Source organism: Nicotiana tabacum, chromosome 3, assembly GCF_000715075.1.
Source record: "Nicotiana tabacum cultivar K326 chromosome 3, ASM71507v2, whole genome shotgun sequence".
NCBI classification, from domain to species: domain Eukaryota; kingdom Viridiplantae; phylum Streptophyta; class Magnoliopsida; order Solanales; family Solanaceae; genus Nicotiana; species Nicotiana tabacum.
The window spans coordinates 121,288,175-121,312,142 of record NC_134082.1 but is presented as its reverse complement, the minus strand read 5'-3'; the positions used below and the strand labels follow the sequence as shown (position 1 = coordinate 121,312,142).

Genomic DNA, 23,968 nt, shown 5'->3' with positions numbered 1-23,968 from the left:
TCTTCTTTCCCCTTAACAAAGCAAACTTATAAGTATTTATTTTTGTTTTATTAAAAAGTCACTAAACTTTATGTCTATTCCTCAAATCCGAAGGGAGAAGTTTGACAATTAATCTTAATTTGGGATTAATAAGTGTATTCAAACTTAAAATAAATGAAAATATGTAAACACATATAGGTCTATCTATAACACCGGAGGAAGTTTTTCATCATGAAAAAATTGTAAATAAGGGAAAACTTGAAGTCATTTTAATTTCTCAAACAATTTGGATAGTCATATATATTCTTCAATTTCTTTTTCTCTAAGAGAACATAGAGTTTAGTCAACAATAGCAAAATAGGACCAATAATCGTGGAACTATTCAAGAACAATATACCACTTGTGATCATTGACTTTGCTGCTTTGTAGGCAACTAGGCATTGAAATCTTCAAATTCTTCAGTACCTGACTTAAAAAATCAACATGCAGCAATGATATTCAATTAACGAAGGCGAAATGACTTCCTGGCCACTTAAACTTGTCGGATTTTTTAAAGCCGATACACAAATTTTGGGTTTTCCCATTTGAACACTCGAACTCATGATTCCCTTAACTAATAAACATATCTGACCTTTGAGCCTATGCGCGTGTATTACACATACACAGACATGTCCATCCAGTCAGCAATTGACCAATCCAAAACTAAGACCCCACCCAACTAATGACATGTGTAATTTTTAAATAAAAATTGTCACCTATATTTATATTTTAAAAATAAAAATAAATACAATAAAAAAGAAAACACTTAATCCCTTCCAACTTCCTCTTCCCCTTCCCCGTTCTTTCCCATCTCGCCCCCTCTCCCCCACACCTGCAACTCTTTCTTCTACTTCCATATCAACACTCCCTTCCTAGGTTCTTCTTCGTCTTCTCCTCTCTCTATTTTTTTCTAGCTAGGTAGATTGCCGGAGAAATTTTCCGATCAGCACTGTCGCAGAATTTGTTTTCTTTAAAGTTGTGACAATTAATTTGTTGTAATGGCCAATTGGCGTGACCTCCTCAGCAGCAGGAATCGATTGGCATTGCTCTTGAGCGATTTGGACCACTGGAATGCCATCTCCGACCAACTGGAGCCGCCGGAGAGTTGCAGCGAAATGAACAAGGCGAATGCCATCTCCGACCCAGAATTGAACAAGGCGAAATGATTATTTTGAGTTACTGGTGCTTAATTAGAAACAACTCACGAAAAAAACAAGGCTAAATGATTATTTTGAGTTAGCAGTGAGCCCGCAAAGATCGCTGAGAAATTGCTATTGGCGGCTAGACATAGTCGACATCTTACTGAACAGTTCAAAACTGTGGTGGATGTGATGGTTGGTACAATTAAAGGTTTGCAGGTTAAATTGGAAGAAAACAATAATACTTGTGAGAAAGTCCTGGAAGAAAAGGAGATTCACCAAGAGAGGATCTCCCAACTGGAGACTGATCTAGAAGCGTCAAATGATCTTTGCAATGAGATGAAGCTTAAGTTAGAGGATTATCAGGCAAAAGAGGATAATATCAGGGAGAAAGAAGCTGAAGTTTTGTCTCTTAATTCTAAAAATGGAGGAAGGGGGTATTTTAGAAGGAATGAATAAGAACACAATTAAACATAACCCATTTTGTACTGTTGGGCATTGAAAAGGGGGTTTTCACGCTCCAGTGCGTCGTGTTCCTCACGTGGACTACTGATTAAGACCGACTAACGCCACATAGGCATGGTCAATGGTCAAATGTGTTTATTAGTTACGGAAAAAACGAGTTCGAGTGTTCAAATGGGAAAATCCAAAGTTTGTGTATCGGCTTTAAAAAACCCGACAAGTTTAAGTGGCCAAGGAACCATTTCGCAAGATCTAATTGCTGGTTGGACGTCTATTTTGTCCTTTCCCTTCCTTGGTTATTTTCTTTACAATATGTCAACTCCTTTTGAAGTTAAAATAGTATATTACATGCATGCTTGTCCAAAAAGTATTAAGCTTTTTTGTTAAACTAATTAAATAAGATGATAATGGAATAAATTCTAGTTAAACATAATAAATCCTATATCTGAAATCGGTTGATATGAACAATGTATAATTGCATTTAGACCAATTTAATACAAAGGGGTGTTTTAATGATATTGCTATGAATGTATGAGGGAGTAATGACAAGTAATAAATATATTAAATGGCAATGAATGTAAATAGAGAGAATGATTCACCCAAATATCCAATAAGGTGGATGATTCTCCCTCTAACAATGATGTAAGACAAACAAACATGAGAATATAGAAAGCTTTCTCGTATCTGATGCGAGAAAGTGTAAAATCAACAACAAATCGAATCTTTTGTAAAGACAACATTTGTAATTTTCTTGAGAGTCAACTTTTCGTGAGAGAACTTATCATATAGAATATTACATACCTTTTTATCTCTCTCTCTCTCTCTCTCTCTCTCTCTCTCTCTCTATTCTCACTTATATGGGATATATCCCTTACCTAACTGAAAGTACAAGTGCAGAGAATATTCTGTAGAATATTCTTCTAAAATATCTTATTACTAAACTAGTCGTTTGGGATGATCTGAGTACTCGACCTCGACCCTAGCTACTCATCTCGTCAATAGGTTCCTTCTTGAGAATGACCTCGGCCTAATCAGATCTTAGTTATCCTCTCTTAGGCAGGATTCCCTTGGTCAGATTTTGACCCATACAGTTAGTCCCTCCGTCCGTCGGGGTTATTTTTGGACGAGCTCGATGGGCGGACTTCGCCAGTTGCAATTTGAGAAATCTGAGCATGTTGGCCGAGGAGTAACTTTTTTATGGTGAGGTGACGATGTGGTGCTTTAAGAGCCACATCTGACTGTTACGTCAGTTTGAAATGACATCACTTCATCATGTGTCATTATGGCGCATGTTCCCAATACATTACGTCATTTCTCGTGCCTCTTTTGTTTCGAAATCAATGTGGCGGCGTTTGGCTTTCTCGATTAAGGTGCCAGTATTCTTATTAATAGGAATGGGAATTCCTCATTTGAGCTACTACATTTCTTAAGCATTCGAAATTCCAAGCTTTCCCTTCTTCTTCTTCTTCAAAATTCTTGCATCTTTTTCTCTCCCTTCTCTTAACGTTTTCTGCCATTGTTGCCCCTTTCACATTTGCACTTTCTTCTTATATACGTGACAGAAAAATGGCTAGTGCATCTTTTAACCTTGAGGGAGCTTCTGATCCTGTCGCGTTGACCATGGACATGCCTTCTCATGAAGAAGGAGTAGCCATAGTAGAAGATGAGTGTTTCCCCACTGTAGACGAGATAGTTCCATGTTCGGGGAGGATCAGGTCAGACTTCAAGAACCGACCTGAAGATGATCATGAACCCGTCGTTTCTGAGATGGATGCGGCGACGCTTGTTGCATTTAGGGCTAAATGGCAAATTCCAGACCATATCGAATTATCCCTGTCGGTAACGACGTGGTGCAGATACATCGCCTAGGGTACTACGCGCTCTACGTGTATCCATTTGTCATCGGCTATACGCTTCCTCTTCCTTCCTTGGCAGAGGATTTCTACCGCTATTATGGTGTGTGCCTGGCTCAGCTCTCCCCGTACATCTATAAGCTTTTCCTTATGCTTATCAAGTATGCGGAGCGAGCCAACCGTGGGATTTCTCTTCGTCATCTGCTTCACCTCTTCGCCCCAAGTTTTCACAGGGGTACGATGATACACCTTTGCCATCATGGGACCAAGGGAATGGTGGTGAAGATGGATGATAAAACAAATTGCTGTTTTTGGGTTAATTTCTTTTACGTGAGGATGGAGTATGTGGTGTCAAACCCCAATGGGTTTCCCGAGGAGTGGAACTTTGCTCGTAAGTGTTTATCCCAAATGGTTGTTTGTTGTTTTTTTTGGTGATCTGATCACTCTCCATTCTGTTTTTTTATGTAGCCGAGAAGGATCCTTCTTCGCTGGTCACCGACATTCGTGACTGGGTGAGTCAAATTTTGCCTCATACGATGGGGGTCCGTGAGTGGTCTCAGTTCAATGAGAGATTTGGGTGAAAACCTTCAGCCGGTGAGTCGTTTCACTTCGATCTTAGTAGTTTTGACCTTCGTACCGTCTTTTCTCTCCTTTCATTTTTTACTTAAGTCTTTCTTTGTAAGTAGGTCGGCGAGCTTTGAGGAGAGCGAGGGCTCCTTCTCCCGCTTGATAGAATATAAGGGCGCACCAAACTCTATAGAGAACCAAGTTCTCTATCAAATCCAACAGTACACACACACACACACATCAGTAATTAAATGGCAAGAGGAATTTTACGTGAAAAATTTCCAGCTCAACGGGATTAAAAACCACGACCTACACTTGTAGGATTTCAACTTCACTACTAAGCAACTTTTAGATTACAACCTATGCCTAGGAATTAACCTCTTAATCCCTCAATAACTTGTAATACTATATTACAAGCCACTTTTTAATAACTCTATTACAAAGACTTTACAACATGACTAACTCTAGCTAAGACTCAAACACATGAGTTTAAGGTTTACAAATGAGTTCCTATAGATTGCTTCTAAACAATCTAGATAGGAATTACAATTAAAGAACTATTACAATGGTACAACTCAACTAAGGACATACAATAGCTCTATGTGGGAACTGATCCGTAGTTGGTTTGTTCTTTGTTCTTGAAGCACTTGAAACTTGCTTGCTGGATAGTCACGTTAATGAGCTTGTCAAAATTTTCAAGTGATTTGTTTTACCTCCCTTGAATGCATATATATATGTGTGTGTGTGTGTGTGACATCACTTACAATGATGTAAGCAAGGTGGGTAAAAAGTCTTCCCTGAAAAGTTGACAGTAGCGCTGTTCTGCACTGTAGCGTGTGCAGGCAGCAGCTTGGCCAACCCTGTACTACTACAAAGTAGCAAGAGAGGTCGAAGCAGCTTTTACCCGAGAAGATTGGGATCGATTTCTACAGGGAGCTAGATATTGGAGTTGAGTTTCTATCTAAATTGGAGTTGCGTAATTATTCCTAATGGCACTTCTAAACATTGTTGGTTTTGATTTTAATTCTAATTTTATATTACTAAGATGCTAAGTTAGGCTACGTAAAGCTAGTATTAAACTATTGGAAGTTGTTCAAATAGATAAAAGGCGCTAGGGTATTGACTTGCTCCTAGGTGGCTAATTGATGGATTCATAAGTCTAAGGCTAGGTTGTCATATTTGGGGAGTATGATATAACCATTGCACGATTCTACTCACTCTATACCTCTCGGTAGTTCGAATAATTTTGCCCGAATTGACTTTCTCAAGACCAATTGGGTATGATAATTTGTGCAAGCAATTAAGGTTCAAGTCGGGTATTACTATCTCCAGGTTTAACCCTTTAATTGGGGCTATCAATCTCTTGAATACTCCCCAATTCCATGTTGGACCAATTTTATAGACTTAGGCTCTCTTTCTCAAGAAGAGCCAAAGTCAACTAGGCATAAACTAGTGCTTGCAACAACTAATTCAACATTAAAATCTTAAATCAGTCCAAATATCAAACACTCATAGACAATCAAGCATTAAAACACAAGACCCATCAATTACCCACACTAGGGTTGAGCCACAACCCTAGCTAATGGGTCTAGATACTCATAATTATAGAAGAAAACAAAGAAATAGATGAAGAAAATCCCATAATAATTAATTACTAGATAAAACTTAAAGAATCAATAATGAAACTAAGCTAAAATTACTCAAATTGGAAAAGAAAAGTGTTCACGAGCACAGCTCTGTCACAAAATACAACCGATGACCTAAAAATGGGAAAAAAACTATTTATACTAGGCTAAAAATTCTAGACAAAAATACCCCTGCAGGGCTTGTCACACCTCCTTTTTCCTACACCCGGAAGGGGTGTATAATAAAGGAGTTTTTTCCAACTTAAAGTGACAATTGAAACAGGATTATTTATTTAAGAATCAGAGTCGCCACTTGGGATAATTTATGGTGTCCCAAGTCACCGGTTCAAATCCCGAATCGAGGAAAAGATTGACCCTATTTTACAGTCCGCGAACATAGAAATCCGAGTAAGGAATTCTGTTAATCCGGGAGAAGGTGTTAGGCATTCCCGGGTTTCGTGGTTCTAGCACGGTCGCTCAACTGTTACAATTGGCCTATTATCTGATTTTAATACATGTTTTAGCCTATGGTATATTTTAACTTTCTAACCGCTTTTAATTATTTTAAGGAAAATTTAAACGTCATCTAAAACACGTCTTTGGACCACGCCACATGAAATGCACCCGCAGTCCAAGACATATTTTATTTAACATTGTTAAGATTTGGATTTGGGTCACGTGAAATGCACACCCGAGTTTAGGAAAGTAATTTTAAAATAGCGCGCCTAAAGCAACTACGCACTTTCAACTTTGCGAGGGCCATGGAAAATTCAACTAATGGCACACCTCGATTTCTAAAGTATTAAAATTAATTAAGTGAGGGCCATGAATTTAGGGGTTTTATTTGGCATGGCACGCCTCAAGTTATTTCAAAGGATTGTACTTAACTAAAGCAAACTACGGATGTTCATGAATTATTCCTTAAGCTACTTTGAGACTTGTTGTAAGGTTATCGGTTAGGGATATATAAAAAGTGCTTGAAGTTAAAGTTAATGTTACAACCCAACCTTCAAGAATTTGATAAACAATCCATAAATTAAATGAAGCAAATAGTACTTTTTTTTGTGTGTGTGTGTTATCGTACGATTGATTTGAGTGAATTTGTAGCACCAGGAAATGAAGTAACTTTACACATAAATCCCCTATATTAATCTTAGCAACGACGCCTACCAACTTAAGAGACCAAACTGACGAAAAGGACAAGGAAGACATTCTTCCATGATTCTTTGCTACATTCAGATTTAATAAAATTGCAAGGTTGGGATTTGGTTTAAGATCACAGTTGCTCTTACTTTGGCTTCCAGTTTTAATATTGTTACAAAGAATAGGCCAAATGCTTTTGAAATTCTTCTTCCTTCACATTCGCCGATTTCAAAACCAAAAAAATAATCAAATATCACGATTAAATCCAGAAACAAAAATGACACCAACACAATGGACTCGAGTATTTTAGTAAAGGCCACAAGGAATTTTTGGCTTCTGATTTTATAAATGAAAACAAAAATCACATTCCTTTGCTAATAAACTATCTGTTAGCAACAAAGATTTTAAAAAAAAAACCATGAAAACATCCTCACTTATCTCGAACGGAGCAATCAAAATATTTAACAAACATTCAAGGAGCAAAGTAAACATCCATAAATGCATTCCTAGATATTCTGAGCTATCAAAGAGTCATTTAATGATCAAAGTATTTAAGAAATGGTATGGAACCAAATCTCTAACATACTTCAAGAACGATAAGAAAAGATCACTCTATCTAAAATTGAACTGATCGAAACAATCCAAACAAAAATATTCACACTAAGAAAATATGCCCATTTAAACAAAAATCTACTTCAACGAATACACATAGAAGATCTTTCAACTGCAAAAATTCTGGAATCTTTCAAACACATGAGAAATTAGACATAAAATAACGGTTAATTCGATTTTTCATTTCGTAGAAATTGAGACAACACCCAATTTGGTATAGAACATACCTTAATTTCCAAAAAAATCACAAATAGAGACCAAATAGGAGTCCGATAACCAAGCTATGGAACTCAGCAAGCAGTTTTCGGCAGAGGAATAGCACAATTTTCGACCAAGAGCAAGCTTTTGAAGATGAAACCCAGAACAAAGAGAGCAGCGGTAAACTCAAATAATTCAAAGATTCCTCTCTACCCTCTTTTCTTTCTTTCATTTGAAGCTATCATATTTCAGATCTAGAATCTAATTTTTCAACACTGAATTTCAGAATTTTGTTATTTTTTCGTGTGTTTGTGTATGTGTAAAGACGGACGTCTACTATATCTTCAGAGAGGAGGGATTTAGAGTGGACGGCATGGGTTTGTTCATTTGTTGAGAGGAAGATGAAGAACAGAGAAAACGTTTTTTTGCTCTTCCTTGTTGCAGTGTCCAGCTCTCTGATTTTTGTTCTCAGAGAATAGCGTCGTTCTGTATTTTTTAGAGAGGAAGCTCCCATGGATCTTCGATCTTCGCCCCATTTAATGTGAGTGATTTAGGGTATAAAGAGGGGCAAGAGTTAATGGGTCAATGGTCTAGGCCTTTAAAAATGGGCTAGGAATTTAAATCAAATGGGTTGTTCCAAGCTGGCCCAGTCCAATTTTGAGCTACAAAATGGCCCTTTTGCCTTTCTTTGTTTTCTTTTTCTTCTTCTTTAATTAAAAATCTTAAAATTAAAGTCCTAGATTATCTAAAAATGTGAATTTAAACTAATTAACTAGTTGTAAAAATTGTAAACATTACTTAATTCTAAATTAAAAGAGGAAAATCAATAAACTAAAAGTAAAAGACAAAAAATGTAAAAATGAGTTATTTTTATGATTTTCAAATTTTTATAAAGAAAATAATTACTGGTTAATTCTAAAAATATAAAAACAAATCCTAAATGCAATTCATGATATTTTTGGTATTTTTTCATAATTAAAACAAAAATTAAACGTGCACAAAAATGCAAACAATTAATAAAAATCCTACCAAAATCCTATAAAATGGCAGATAATTGGAAAAATATATTTTCTTGAATTTTATAGGAGTAATTCATCTAGGGCAAAAATCACGTGCTCACAGCTGCCCTTCTTTGCTAAAAAACACGAAAGGTTTTCGGGCAAAGATAAAGTGAGCGAATACGAGCGATTTTTGCCCGTTTGAATACTCCGTGGGAAGTATTTTTGAAAGATCTGACCGAACCTTGCTTCAAATGTTGCCTACATATCCTTAGCTATAAAGGAATCAGGTCAGTGTAGTTCTGAAAGTTTCGGTAGCTGGAAGGGAAGCTGTAATTTCACTATTGTTGTTGCTGCTGCTTACTGAGCTCCTTATTACACCATGTCAAAATAAAAAGAAGCTAGACTAGACTATGATCTATGCATTACAAAATCCGATCTATATCTTCAAACTTGCTCTTGTAGTTCTTGTTGCCTTGTTAACTTGTATTCTCCCAGCGAAATCCCTTTGTTGCCGACTTGAATTGTAATCTGAGATATTTTCCCTTTTCTCTAGGTGGATGCCTGATTGCTGAACTCGAATTATACTCTGAGATGCTTTCCTTTTCTCCAAGTGGATGCCTGACTGCTGAACTTTAACTGTATTCCCGTGCTCTACAGGTGGGCGCCTGACTACTGAACTTGAACTGTATTCCCGTGCTCTCCAGGTGGGTGACTAACTGTCGAACTTGAATTGTATTCCCGTGTTCTCCAGGTGGACGCCTGACTGTTGAACTTGAACTGTATTCCCGTGCTCTCCAGGTGGGCGCCTGACTACTGAACTTGAACCGTATTCCCGTGCTCTCCAGGTGGGCGCCTGACTGCTGAACTTGAACGTATTCCCGTGCTCTCCAGGAGGGCGCCTAACTGCTGAACTTGAACTGTATTCCCGTGCTCTCCTGAATTGTATTCTCGTGCTCTCCAGGTGGGCGCCTGACTGCTGAACTTGAACTGTATTCCCGTGCTCTCCACGTGGGCGCCTGACTGCTGAACTAGAATTGTATTCCCGTGCTCTCCAGGTGGGCGCCTGACTGCTGAACTCGAACTGCTCCTCCCTGTTCTCCAAGTGGGTGCATGATTTCAACAAAAATAGAAAAAACAAAGAAAATTTCTGCCCCAGTTTGGTAGCTGGGCACATCTGTGAGTGTTAAACTGAATCATGTTACCAAACATTATCAAGAATTTGAAAGCTATATCCCGTTATCCAGGAGGGTCCTGGCAACTCCTATTTAAATGATAATTTTAAAGCTAAATTATGTCTTCTGAAGGTATGTCTTTTGCTAAGTATTGTTATCCAAGCAAGTTTTAAAACTACATCCCATTATCTAGGAGGGTCCTGAAAACTCCTAATTGAATCCTATCTTAAAAACATGCAAACTCTGAAGCCAACTTATATTCCTTTGGGGTACATTTATGCTAGATTATGCTACTCATGATTGTTTTAAATTTTAAACTAGGTCCCATTTTCCAGGAGGGTCCTGAAAATTTATGGTCAAACCTGTCTGGTGCTTGCTTTTCCTTACGGAGGGTTTCTCCGAAACAAACAAAATTTTCTGCCCCTATTTCAATCAAAGAAAAATCTTGTCAGTTTAAAATGCGGTGGTTGGTTTGTGGCCTTGACTTTGAGGGCGATTGCTCCTTCACTTCCCATGATAACTTTGACTTCCACTCGAAGACCTTGCTAACCACTTTCTCTGTCATCCTTATCACAGAAAATACCTCTTCTCCGTTCAGACCAAATAATCTCTATCTGTTGCATTGCTCATGAACTGATATTTACCAAACCTTTGTGTCTCACATGAATCCCAAAGCACATCAATTGCCACCCACTCAGTGCGTATGTTGTTCTTTCTTGACTTAAACCATATGGCCTTGGCCTTGAGGTCTATTGCTCCTTCACTTGCCATGATAACTTTGATTTCTGCTTGGAAGACCTTGCTTGTCACTGGTTAACCACTTTCTTTGTCAATCTTATCACAGAAAAATACCTTTGATCCGTTCACCCTACACCCTCCATCTGTTGCATTGTTCATGAATTGATATATACCAAACCTTTGTATTTCACATGAATCCCAAAGCATGTTGATTGCTACCAACTCAGTGTGCACATTGTTCTTTCCTAACTTATGCCACTTTAATGTGCTGGCCAGATCCTGTTTTGTGCAATTGGAAAGCTGGTGGCAAATTTTGAAGTCATTTCTCACTTATTTTGACCAAACAGACTCAGGAAGAGGAAGTAAACAAGACAAAAGGAATAGAGTAAAGGACAAAGGAAAGAGATGATTCCCAACAAGAAAACTACAAAGTAGAAACCTATCAGATGTGGATACCAACTCTAATGACCATGACATGCACCTATGGCCTATTCTATTGAGCAAGTCTGATGTTCAACTCCTGTTTTACTCCTAAACCTTGAAACTAGGCTTCAATGCTCCGATTATCCAATCTGATTCACAATCCTTATTCGACTTGTAGTGCCCGAAGGGTTTTCACCATCAAGCCTCTCTCATTTTGTTCTTTCTCTCAACTTACCATCGCCTTACGGTGCCCGCGAGGGTTTTCACCAATAAGACTCTCTCATTTTTGATTTCTCTCAGCTCACGTCGCCTTATGGTGCCCGTAAGAGTTTTCACCATAAGACTCTCATTTTTCATTTTTCTTGCTTGGACCAGAGTGTTGCCCCTGATATGAATCACCTCCACTTGCTTGACTTGACATTTCTCGAAGACTGATCGAAAGGTCATTCTTTGGACCGTAATGTGGGATTTTGGATAGGGTTAGAAAGAAAGAGTGTCAAAGGCCCAAAACAATTCAAATGGGTTCAAAATTACAACTTTTGGAATCAGATTTCTTGCAACAACCACAACTTCTGCCCCAATTTCTTTGCTTGGGGACTTTTGGGATTTTATTTTGATGGGACCGAATCGTGAGGCTGCATACGTATCCTTAAAAAGTATTAGGTTGAACGTTGTTCATGTCATAGGAATTACTTTGTTGTTGTGATTTTTCTTTCATTTTTCTTACTATTTCTCCTCTTTTCTTTTCTTTCTTCTTTTTCTCTTTTTGTTGTTTTGTTGTTTTTTTTCTTTTTCTTTTTCTTCTCTTTTTCTTCTTTTTTTTTCCTTTTCTTCTTCTTTTTCTCTCTTTTTCTTCTTTTTCTTTTCTCTTTTTCCTTTACTTATCTTTCACACTTGCGTTTCTGATCTTTGATACTGATTCCGAAAGAGGGGTATGAAAGAATATAAATAAGGCTCAAAGGGTAACGAAGGATAAAGTGTTTAGATAGCAGAACAAAATGCCTTTGTCATTCCAATCTACAAAACATGTCAAGTGTAAACAACACAATTAAACAAACTAAGAAAAACATTTGTAACATCTTTTGATTGTACCAAATTTGATAACCATATCCACATATTCGCCTTCTGCATCTGTTAACTACAAAGCACTTTTGGACAACACCATCACTCTCATTACCACGAACGGCCTCTGTCAATTTGGGCAAACTTGCCTTTAGCTTCAACCTGATGCGGCATGATTCATTTTAATAAGGTTTCTTTATGTTCTATCTGCCCCAGTTTCACACAATTTGGGCTTGAAATGATCTCACAATGCCTTTACTTATTTCCCTCAAATGTCCCCATCATCTTCAAAATTGTTTCATTTCTTCCTGACTAAGCTGACTTTTAAAGAACAGGCTGAGAATTATGATGTGCATGTCATATCACTAGAACCATCATGAAAAGAACTGTAAAAGGAGAAGAGAACTAAAAATGACTAAAAATAACAAAAACAGAAAATTGCATTAGATAGATGGTGAAAGGGTTTGAACAACAAGACAAGCAAACTAAATTGGGGTTACAACCCTGGAACAAACCTAAACAACACTAAACGAGCTGCTACGACTAAACGAACTAGGCAAAATAAAAGGATATAACGGTTTGAGTCACAAGATAGTATCCAGATTACAACCCTGAAATAACCTGGACAACAGAAATGACAACAAAATAAACCACCAAAACTCCTCCCTAGCTAACCAAGAAAAGAGCGTCTTTCCAATCATCAAACTCAACATCTTAGCCACTGACTTCTGTATCATCAATACTAGGACCTTCACAAGTCTCCATCACATTGTTCTTAACAGACTGCCTTTGGGTTCCCTTTTCCTGCTCATTCTTAGGATCAACCTCTGATAGTGCTGAAAGCTTTGTAGTGCATGGACCTCCGAGGATCCCAGAAGAACTCTCACATTCCTTTTCAAAATAAATCATACCCACCATATGTGTCTCATTATGCACAGGTGACAGACTTTGGCTAGTATCTGCTGTATCTAGATTTTGCACGATAATATCGCTTGCATCAATAAGCTTCTAAATCACGTTCTTCAGATTCCAACACTTCTCTATGTCATGCCCCGGGGCATCTGAGCAGTATGCACACCTCTGAGAAAAATCAAACTTCTTTGGAAGAGGGTTTGGCATTTTTATCTGGATAGGCTTCAACATGTCCAATTTCCTTAGCCTCTGGAACAGACTGGCATATGACTCTCCCAATGGAGTGAAGGTTTTCTTCTTCCGCAACCTCTCATTCTTAAATGCTTGATTAGGCCGGAAACCTGATCTAGGGGGGTTTCGGTAGGCTCGTAGGGATGGATAGGCATTTTGTGGAGCTGGGTACTAGGAAAGTGATATACGACTTTGGGAGTTCTGTGGACAGAAGTAGCATTGGGGAGGGTCATCTAGTGCACAAGGATATCCACGGGGATGATGTCGAGGCTGGAAGTGTTGAGCAGGAAGGCCCATTAGATCATCTTTTCTGTTTCTCTTTCTTCCACCCAAGCTTATTGGGATGTTCTGAATGTCTTTCGAACAACTCATGATTTTGCCTGACTTGATTCCCTCTTCTACCAGCTCCCCTATTTTTAACACATCATTGAAAGGCTTTCCCAAGGCGGGGATTAAATGACTAAAGTAGGTGGGCCCCTGGGCTTGCAGGAAAAGCTCAACAATTTCTTCTTTACCAATCGAGGTATTGACTCGAGCAACTTTCTCCCTCCATCTGAGCCCAAACTCCCTAAAGCTTTCCTCCGGCTTCTTTTCCATTTTAGACAGGGATGAGCGGTCTGGGTAACACCTAATCTGTATTGAAAGCACCGAACAAAATCTTGAGCCATGTCACCCAATGTAGGCCACTTACCAACATCTTGATGATTATGACATTCCAAAGCTGCCCCAGTCAGGCTCTCACTGAAATACGCCATCAACAAATCATCTTTCTTGCCAACACTTCTCATTTCACTACAATAATCCCTCAAATGGGCTATTGGATCTCCACACCCATCATACAAGTTAAACTTTGGCACTTTTAACCCCGCAGGTAGACGAACGTCGGGGGACATAGACAATTCTTTGTAAGACATGCTACCCTGGTCTCCCATTCCTTGCTTGTTTTTTAAGGACTGTTCTATGCCTTTCAGCCTCCTGGGTATCCCATCTCGCCCTTTTCTTCCTGTGAACTTTTCATTTCCAACATGAGGCTCATCCCGCGAGCCCTACTTGTATGAGTTGGGAACCTTGTGGGCAACCTCTGAGGGGTAATATTGGGCATCGTGAGCTTTGAGTGGGTGTTCATTATTGGGGATGGTGGATAAGACAGGAGGGCAATTTTTGGGAAAGGTAATTGGAAGATGAGTGATGGAGCTACTAGGGTGGTTGGGAAAGCCATGATAAGCGGGTGGATCTGGAGAGTATGGGGGATCATCTGGCATTGTGACCGGTGTTTGGGTAAGGGTAGCATTTAGGAAGCTAGGAGGTGGCGGGGGTCATCCAAGCATGATACATATCCGTCATGTGTTGTCTTAACATACTTACCTCATCAGCCAAACCAGTGTCCCGTTCAACCAACTGCTTTCGGGCACCAATATCAACCAACCCAATTTTGTTGATGTCCGCCATTTCCTTTTGAATTTATGTTGCGGAGAGGAGTTACTACTTCGGGAACTACAAACCAACCACCTTTCTATGCTGAATTGTCAACAACAAATTTGTTAGTGATTAGAGCTTAACAGATAGGCAACCACACATTTGGGGAATGAATGCACCTAAGCAGTTAACCGTTTCTATTATGCATTTGATCGGTTGCTTGCATCATCCCGGCTTTTCCTTATTTCCATTTGCAACTTCTTCTCCTTTCTTTTCACTCATGCCTTTCTATGCTTGATTTCTCTTTGTTTTTATCCTCTCATTTCTCTCTCTTGTTTTGCCATTGTTTCCTCCCCATGGTTTCTTATTTTTCTCTCTTTTCCTTTCTTGTTTTTTTTCTTCGTCTTTCCTCTCTTTTTCTCTTTTTTTTTTCTTTTGATTATGGTCGAATCCTATGAAGATTGCATATGTATCATGACCCCGCAAGAATCAGACTGAGCGTAGTTCTGGGGGATAAAAATAATAATAAAACATTTTGGGATTTTCAATTTTTTCATAAAAATAACATGTTTTGATTACAACGACTCATCCTACCAAATTTTAACCATAAAAATCAACAGACTTGAAAAGGAAACTAACAGATTCTAACAGTAAGATGAAAACACAAACTCAAAAATAGACTAACAAACTCCAACAGAAAGAAAATACAGACTCGAGTAAAAATCATGAATACATCTATGTCTCAAATGCTCCTAGGGCCCGTGGGACATCATTCGGTCTCGCCACCGGACTCTGTGCAGGATCCCCTTAAACCTCTCCAAATCACTCATTATCTGGTGGGCAAATGTCATCACTACAACTAAGAAAGTGGTATGAGTCATGTCCTCACATGCTTGGCATTTCATGACAATGTAGTCGGCAACGGCTCTGACCCTCTCTCGGATTCTACACTTTTCCTAAAGTAGAGGCCCGACCTGCTGATTCCGGAGCTTCTAACACCTGAGTATCATGGAGGTGTTGATTTTGTAATTGTTGTATTTCTTCCTCCATCTGAGCCATCAAATCATAACAGTGTTCTCTATCAGCTTTAAAATCTTTGGTCTGCTTGGCTGCTTCATTCTCGAGAGTAGTGACTTTTCTCTTCAGGCTGGTGATTGTCCCTTCATACTTTCTTTTTATTTGTTGCACAAACTGTGCCCGCCCTTTTGCATTTTCCGCCAATTGAGCCCGGACTTTTGCTAGACTGGCTTCAGACTTTTCTAGGTCTTCTTGACACTCAAGTGCTTTCTTTCTCAGACTGCCTATAAGCCTTTAATCCGCTCGGCTTCTTTCTGGGTTTCTAACGGCTATCCTTATTTTCTGGATTTGAGCTTTGAGGGCTTCATTTTCCTGAGTTAGCTTTTTCTTTTCCCTTTCATCTGCGGCGGCTTGCAAACCATTCTCAAATCGAAGATCACTGACTTGTCTTTCCAACTTGCTTATGGTAGCTCTGCACTCGTTTTCTTTGGTCAACCAGTCCCATTGCACCTATGTTCCGTCGGTGAATTGTTGGACATAGTGTCTCTTTGGGGGCCGTTCGAGCTCTTGATGGACTTGAGATCTTTTATAACCAGGCTCTAATTCGCCTCTGGATAGATCTTGCACTTGAGTCTTAGGCCCTAAGAATCTGCATTAATGCCAAATCCGACGCACTTTTTCTTCTGGGAAAACAACTTTTGGTTCTAACTTAATGACCTGCCGATTCAAATCCTCATCGTGTGGGATGGTCTGGTATCGGCCTAACAGACATAGAACTCGGTGCGAAGCATAAGGCTGGATACTCTGAAGATCCATCAACAGCAGAAAACACACCTCAACCGACATATAAATTACTTCAACGATCGAGAGCCACCCAAACGTCCATTCGATCTTGTTTGCAGTAAAGGATCTCTAGTGGGCATGCCATGCTTTTGTACCATCCGGGAACTCATAACCCTCTACCCACTTTTCATGTTTTTCAATGCACTCGAGGCCAGTCATATCACAATTCAAGTATCCGGGACGGTGGCAAAGGTGTTCCTCCATCCACAGTTGTAACAGCATATTGCACCCTTCAAAGAACTTTCCTCCTTCTCGGCAGAGGGTCAAAGCTCGGTAAATTTTTGCCAAGATCAGCGGCACTATGGTCCCATTTGCCTTTTTCATCATAAAATCAGTTATCCCCACGAGTCCCAACTCTATATTCCCGTCTTTTCTGGGGCAAATCAAAATACCCAGGAACGCCACTATAAAAGCTAATCCTTTCCAAGCTTCCCACTTGTCTTGGTTTCCCGAGTGAGTAAGACCGGTATCTGGCGTCTCAAAGCCACGGGGATTCCCATAACGTCAGTACAAAAAGTAGAAGGTACAGAATCCTTTGGCCAAATTTCCGTCTCGGATGTCTTGAGTGATGCTTAAGAAATCCAAAAATTTGTGAGGGGTTACTATTCTAGGTGCCACCGGGTATTGATTTATAAGATTCCCGTCGAAACCGATGTAGCCTGCTATCTCTTCCAGTGTAGGAGTTAACTCGAAATCAGCAAAGTGGAATACATTATGTGTTGGGTCCCAAAATGGTATCAAGGCCTCAATCACGTCCTTTCTTGGCTTAACCTTCAAGAGCCCGATAAGACCACCCAACGCTTTTGTCATAACTTTCCTATCGTCGTCCCCCAAATCATGCCACCACATGTAGCTCCAAAGGGATCTCTTCACGAACTGAGAAAGGTTCATTTTGAGTTGTGCTCATCCTGCACATTTATTAGGGTAATTTTCATTAAAAGAAAACTATGACTCATTTTGGCTCAAGAAAAATGACCATTTTTTCAAAATTGTCACAAAAATATCCGATTTTGCCAATACGACCTTTCAGCACTCCGAAAACGAAGATTTTAAGGCTGTGTTCGCTAATCGGCAAAAACCTTGAAAAATGACCAAAGGTGGCTATTCTTGCAAAAACGGCCTTCCGGTGCCCTTTTGGGGACATTCGGCTATTTTAGACAAGAATGGCATCACCTTACTTATTTGCAATAAAATTAATTTTTTGTTCTTTTGGGGATATTTTTGTAAAAAGGAAGTTGGACCCGATGGGGGTTGCCTACGTATCTCACACCCTTTGAGAATCAAACTGGCGTAGTTCGGGCAAATGAAACAAAACCAACTGTTTTTGAAAACAAGACTTTCTCTTTTTTTTTCATCTTTCTCAAAAATTCGGCAGAGTTTCAGTACCATTTGGACATTGATCTTTTAAAATAGGTAATTAGCCCCCTTAACCCTCACACTGCTATTTTCTTTTCCCAACTTTCTCCTATTATTCAGAAGCCGGTCAACATGCAAATCCGAAGAAAATAAATGCACAAGTAGCAAGTAGGATGCATCAGGATGGTCGTTTTTTCATTTTTGGTACACTTGTCCTAGATAGACCCAACCCCTGTATTGAGTCTTCAAAGTCAAATGCACGCGATGCAAGCAAACGTTCATACTAGGGATCCGACATGAGGTCTTGTTATACTAGGTTTAAAACCTGGGTTTATTGTTCTAGACCTGGCCTACCTGAGCGGACAACTCGAGCTGAGGGGGGTAGCGTACTGGGAATACAGAAGCTTCACCGACTTTGCAACTTGTCCGAACCTCGTTCTAAAATTTGGGATATGACTCTAACAGAAAAGAAGTCACACGAAGTGCACACTTCTCCATGATTTAGAAGACTCAGAGAGAGGAGGGATTCGTAGCAATTTATATACAGTTCACAGAATATCAAAGCGGTAAAAGTAACATTTAGCATATTAGGTCCAAACATGTGAATAAAACCAGATAATACATAAAGTCAAATATAACAATTCATCTAAGCTCGAATTCTGAACCCTGAACCAAAAGTTCTAGGTTCTTGTCCCCAGCAGAGTCGCCAGAGCTATCACACCTCCTTTTTCCTACACCCGGAAGGGATTTATAATAAGGGAGTTTTTTCCAACTTAAAGTGACAATCGAAACGTGATTATTTATTTAAGAATCAGAGTCGCCACTTAGGATAATTTATGGTGTCCCAAGTCACCGGTTCAAATCCCGAATCGAAGAAAAGATTGACACTGTTTTACAGTCCGCGAACACAGAAATCCGGGTAAGGAATTCTGTTAACCGAGAGAAGGTGTTAGGCATTTCCGGGTTCCGTGGTTCTAGCATGGTCGCTCAACTGTTACAATTGGCCTATTATCTGATTTTAATACATGTTTTAGCCTATGGTATATTTTAATTTTCTAACCGCTTTTAATTATTTTAAGGAAAATTTCAACGTCATCTAAAATACGTCTTTGGAACACACCACATGAAATGCACCCATAGTCCGAGACATATTTTATTTAACGTTGTTAGGATTTGGATTTGGGTCACATGAAATGCACACCCGAGTTTAGGAAAGTAATTTTAAAATAGCGCACCAAAAGCAACTACGCACTTTCAACTTTGCGAGGGCCATGTAAAATTCAACTAATGGCACACCTCGATTTCTAAAGGATTAAAATTAATTGAGGGCCATGAATTTAGGGGTTTTATTTGACATTGAACGCCTCAAGTTATTTCAAAGGATTGTACTTAACTAAAACAAACTACGGATGTTCATGAATTATTCCTTAAGCTACTTTGAGACTTGTTGTGAGGTTGTCAATTAGGGATATATAAAAAGTGCTTGAAGTTAAAGCTAATGTTACAACCCAACCTTCAAGAATTTGATAAACAATCCATAAATTAAACGAAGCAAATAGTACTTTTTTTTTGTGTGTGTGTGTTATCATACGATTGATTTGAGTGAATTTGTAGCACCAGGAAATGAAGTAACTTTACACATAAATCCCCTATATTAATCTTAGCAACGACGCCTACCAACTTAAGAGACCAAACTGACGAAAAGGACAAGGAAGACATTCTTCCATGATTCTTTGCTACATTCAGATTTAACAAAATTGCAAGGTTGGGATTTGGTTTAAGATCACAGTTGCTCTTACTTTGGCTTCCAGTTTTAATATTGTTGCAAAGAATAGGCCAAATGCTTTTGAAATTCTTCTTCCTTCACATTCGCCGATTTCAAAACCAAAAAAATAAAATCAAATATCACGATTAAATCCAGAAACAAAAACGACACCAACACAAAGGACTCGAGTATTTTAGTAAAGGCCACAAGGAATTTTTGGCTTCTGATTTTATAAATGAAAACAAAAATCACATTCCTTTGCTAATAAACCATCTGTTAGCAACAAAGATTTAAAAAAAAAAACCATGAAAACATCCTCACTTGTCTCGAACGGAGCAATCAAAATATTTAACAAACATTCAAGGAGCAAAGTAAACATCCATAAATGCATTCCTAGATATTCTGAGCTATCAAAGAGTCATTTAATGATCAAAGTATTTAAGAAATGGTATGGAAACAAATCTCTAACATACTTCAAGAACGATAAGAAAAGATCACTCTAACTAAAATTGAACTGGTCGAAACAATCCAAACAAAACTATTCACACTAAGAAAATATGTCCATTTGAACACAAATCTACTTCAACTACTACACATAGAAGATCTTTCAACTGCAAAAATTCTGGAATCTTTCAAACACATGAGAAATTAGACATATAATAACGGTTAATTCGATTTTTCATTTCGTAGAAATTGAGACAACACCCAATTTGGTTTAGAACATACCTTAATTACCAAAAAATCACAAATAGAGACCAAATAGGAGTCCGATAACCAAGCTATGGAACTCAGCAAGCAGTTTTCGGCAGAGGAATAGCACAATTTTCGACCAAGAGCAAGCTTTTGAAGATGAAACCCAGAACAAAGAGAGCAGCGGTAAACTCAAATAATTCAAAGATTCCTCTCTACCCTCTTTTCTTTCTTTCATTTGAAGCTATCATATTTCAGATCTAGAATCTAATTTTTCAACACTGAATTTCAGATTTTTGTTATTTTTTCGTGTGTTTGTGTATGTGTGAAGACGGACGTCTACTAGTTCTTTAGAGAGGAAGGAGTTAGAGTGGACGGAGGCGGCAGCTCATGGGTTTGTTCATCTGTTGAGAGGAAGATGAAGAACAGAGAAAATGTTTTTTTGCTCTTCCTTGTTGCAGTGTCCCGCTCTCTAATTTTTGTTCTCAGAGAATAACATCATTCTGTATTTTTTAGAGACGAAACTTCCATGGATCTTCGATCTTCGCCCCATTTAATATGAGTGATTTAGGGTATAAAGAGGGGAAAGGGTTAATGGGTCAATGGTCTGGGCCTTTAAAAATGGGCTAGGAATTTAAATCTAATGGGTTGTTCCAAGCTAGCCCAGTCCAATTTTGAGTTACAAATTGGCCATTTTGCCTTTCTTTGTTTTCTTTTTCTTCTTCTTTAATTAAAAATCCTAAAATTAAAGTCCTAGATTATCTAAAAATGTGAAATTAAACTAATTAACTAGTTGTAAAAATTATAAACATTATTTAATTCTAAATTAAAAGAGGAAAATCAATAAACTAAAAGTAAAAGACAAAAAATGAAAAAATGAGCTATTTTTATGATTTTCAAATTTTTATAATGCAAATAATTACTTGTTAATTCTAAAAATAAAAAAACAAATCATAAATGCAATGCACGATATGTTTGGTATTTTTTCATAATTAAAACAAAAATTAAACGTGCACAAAAATGCAAACAATTAATAAAAATCCTACCCAAATCCTATAAAATGGCAGATAATTGGAAAAATCTATTTTCTTGGATTTTATAGGAGCAATTCGTATAGGGCAAAAATCACGTGCTCACAGAGCTAGTGCGGACCGCACAAAATCGAGTGTGGTCGTACTAAGGCTCTTGGCTAAATAATCTGCTCTCTGAAGTTGCCCACCACGGACCCCACAAAATGCTCTGCAGCCGCGGTGGCTTCTATTGCGGTCCGCATATAATGGACCGCGGACCGCATCGGCCAAGTCCTCCAAAATAGCACCTCTATGAACTTGAGCTTTGCGGACCGCACAAAGTCGAGTGCGGCCGCAATGAAGTCAATACGGTTCGCACAAAATACTATGCGGTCGCATTGCCTGGCTTCCTAAATTGCATGCTCTCTGAACTTCATCTTTGCGGACCACGCAGAATGGTGTGCGGCCGCACTGATCCTGTTAGACTGAGCTTGGCCTTGTTCTTGGTACTTGTGCATGTTTCACTCCTTTTTGAGCTGGTTTTTTACAAATTTTCACCTTGTTGACCAAACCCTGCAATCAAGTACAACATGTGAGCCTTTGGGACTATTTTGTACATATTTCTAATCAAAACTTAAGCAAGAAAGAGTGTAAATTGCATCATCATCCCTAGTTATCAACTCACCCAAACTTAAGTTTTTGCTTGTCCTAAGCAAACAAAATAAGACTCACCCATTAAGAGTCAATCGAAGAAAATTCAGCCAACCTAAAGTGACCTTATCTAGCATCAATTGGGACTTAAAATTGTACTCAATTCAAATGAATCATTATCAACATTCACTCTTTTGAACACCATGGATTTAGTGCGACACAAGAGCATCAAGAGTTGACTCAACACATCAAAGAAACTCTTTTCTATTACTTTAGTCGTTGTGGAACCCAAACTCACACATCCTCAACTCTCCCTAAGCAAACCTTACCTTTAGGGTAGTGGCACTCAGAATGAGGTTAATGGAAATACACTCATCTCTCTCAAGGAAAAGTCACAAGTATGGCTCAGAGAGGATAGCACCTCTCTGAACTTGAGCTTTGCGGACCTCACAAAGTCGAGTGCGGCCGCAATGAAGTCAATGCGGTCCGCACAAAATACTATGTGGCCGCATTGCCTGGCTGCCTGAATTGCATGCTCTCTGAACTTCATCTTTGCGGACCACACAGAATGGTGTGCGGCCGCACTAATCCTGTTAGACTGAGTTTGGCCTTGTTCTTGGTACTTGTGAATGTTTCACTCCTTTTTGAGCTTTGACAAATTATCACCTTGTTGACCAAACCCTGCAATCAAGTACAGCATGTGAGCCTTTGGGAATATTTTGTACACATTTCTAATCAAAACTTAAGCAAGAAGGAGTGTAAATTGCATCATAATCCCTAGTTATCAACTCCCCCAAACTTAAGTTTTTGCTTGTCCTCAAGCAAACAAAATAAGACCCACCCCTTAAGAGTCAATCCAAGAAAATTCAGCCGACCTAAAGTGACCTCATCTAGCATCAATTGGGACTAAAAATTGCCCTCAATTCAAATGAATCATTAATAAATTTCACTCTTTTGAACACTATGGATTTAGTGCGACACAAGAGCATCAAGTGTTGACTCAACACATCAAAGAAACTCTTTTCTATTACTTTGGTCATTGTGGAACCCAAACTCACACATCCTCAACTCTCCCTAAGCAAACCTTACCTTTAGGATAGTGGCACTCAGAACGAGGTTAATGGAAATACACTCATCTCTCTCAAGGAAAAGTCACAAATCTGGCTCTAAGTACCATATGCTTACCCCTTATGTAAGTCACCACTAATGTAAGTTTCATTCAACTCAAGATCATATAGGACTTTTGTGGAGATATAGTGAAGGCATTTGGTTCAGGGTAGGAAATGTTTGGTCTAAGTAGGTTCCATCTTCCCTTTAACACTTCTTTTGCTTCATTTTGGAATACATTCACTTAACTTTTTAAGCCATTTCACTTCTTTCTAAGGGGTTAGAGAGACACACTGTCACTCTTTCTCGTTCATTTCAAATCTTTTCTCCTTTCTCAACTTTCCACACCTTTCATTCTTTGCTTTTATTGAATCCCTTTATTCATTTCTAAATTGAACATTCTTTTTGTCTTTTTGGTTTTCTTTCTTTTTTATTGCCTTTCCTTTTCTTCATTTTGTACCTTTTTACCACTTTATTGCAATCCTTATCTCTCCCCCCAAACTTATACTTTTGCCATGTGCTAAGGAAAGATCGGGTGCCAATAGAGGGTATCTTTAGAATGGGTAAAGGCTTGTATCATGGTTCTTGAAGGAAAAAAGTCTAAGGCTCAAAATGGTTGACTAGGGATTTTATAATTGGTAGGCTATGGAAGTGTTCAAGATATCGTCCAGATCAAGGAGAGCCTATAATCATGTCTCAAGTCAAATTACACTTAGAATTTTGCCTAGACAAACATTCAGGGCAAGTTCTAGACCAATGGCTTGGGACTTGGACTTGCAATTCAATTTCTCACCACACAAGCTATGGGATCGTTAAAGACACAGAGTCGGGTGCCCACAACAACCTTAGATAAGATTTGAGCACACAATGGCCCCGAAAAATCACTTGATGATTATCGGCCAATACAAGAGTCTCAAGGTCACAACTTTCACCATCCTATACACAACGATTTGTTTT

At 38.7% G+C, this 23,968-nt stretch overlaps 1 long non-coding RNA gene across 2 annotated transcripts; it reads right to left on the bottom strand.

Moving 5' to 3' along the window:
• Positions 1-7,461: 7,461 nt before the first annotated feature.
• Positions 7,462-20,791, bottom strand: LOC107806980 (uncharacterized). 2 transcript variants are annotated; one of them, XR_012707803.1, is made up of 2 exons: positions 20,280-20,791; positions 7,462-17,340 (listed from the first exon to the last, which is right to left on the bottom strand). It is a non-coding gene; the product is annotated as an uncharacterized LOC107806980 (long non-coding RNA). The 2 variants fall into 2 exon arrangements; XR_001652802.2 differs by having other exon boundaries at positions 7,462-12,399.
• Between the last annotated feature and the right edge of the window lie 3,177 nt (positions 20,792-23,968).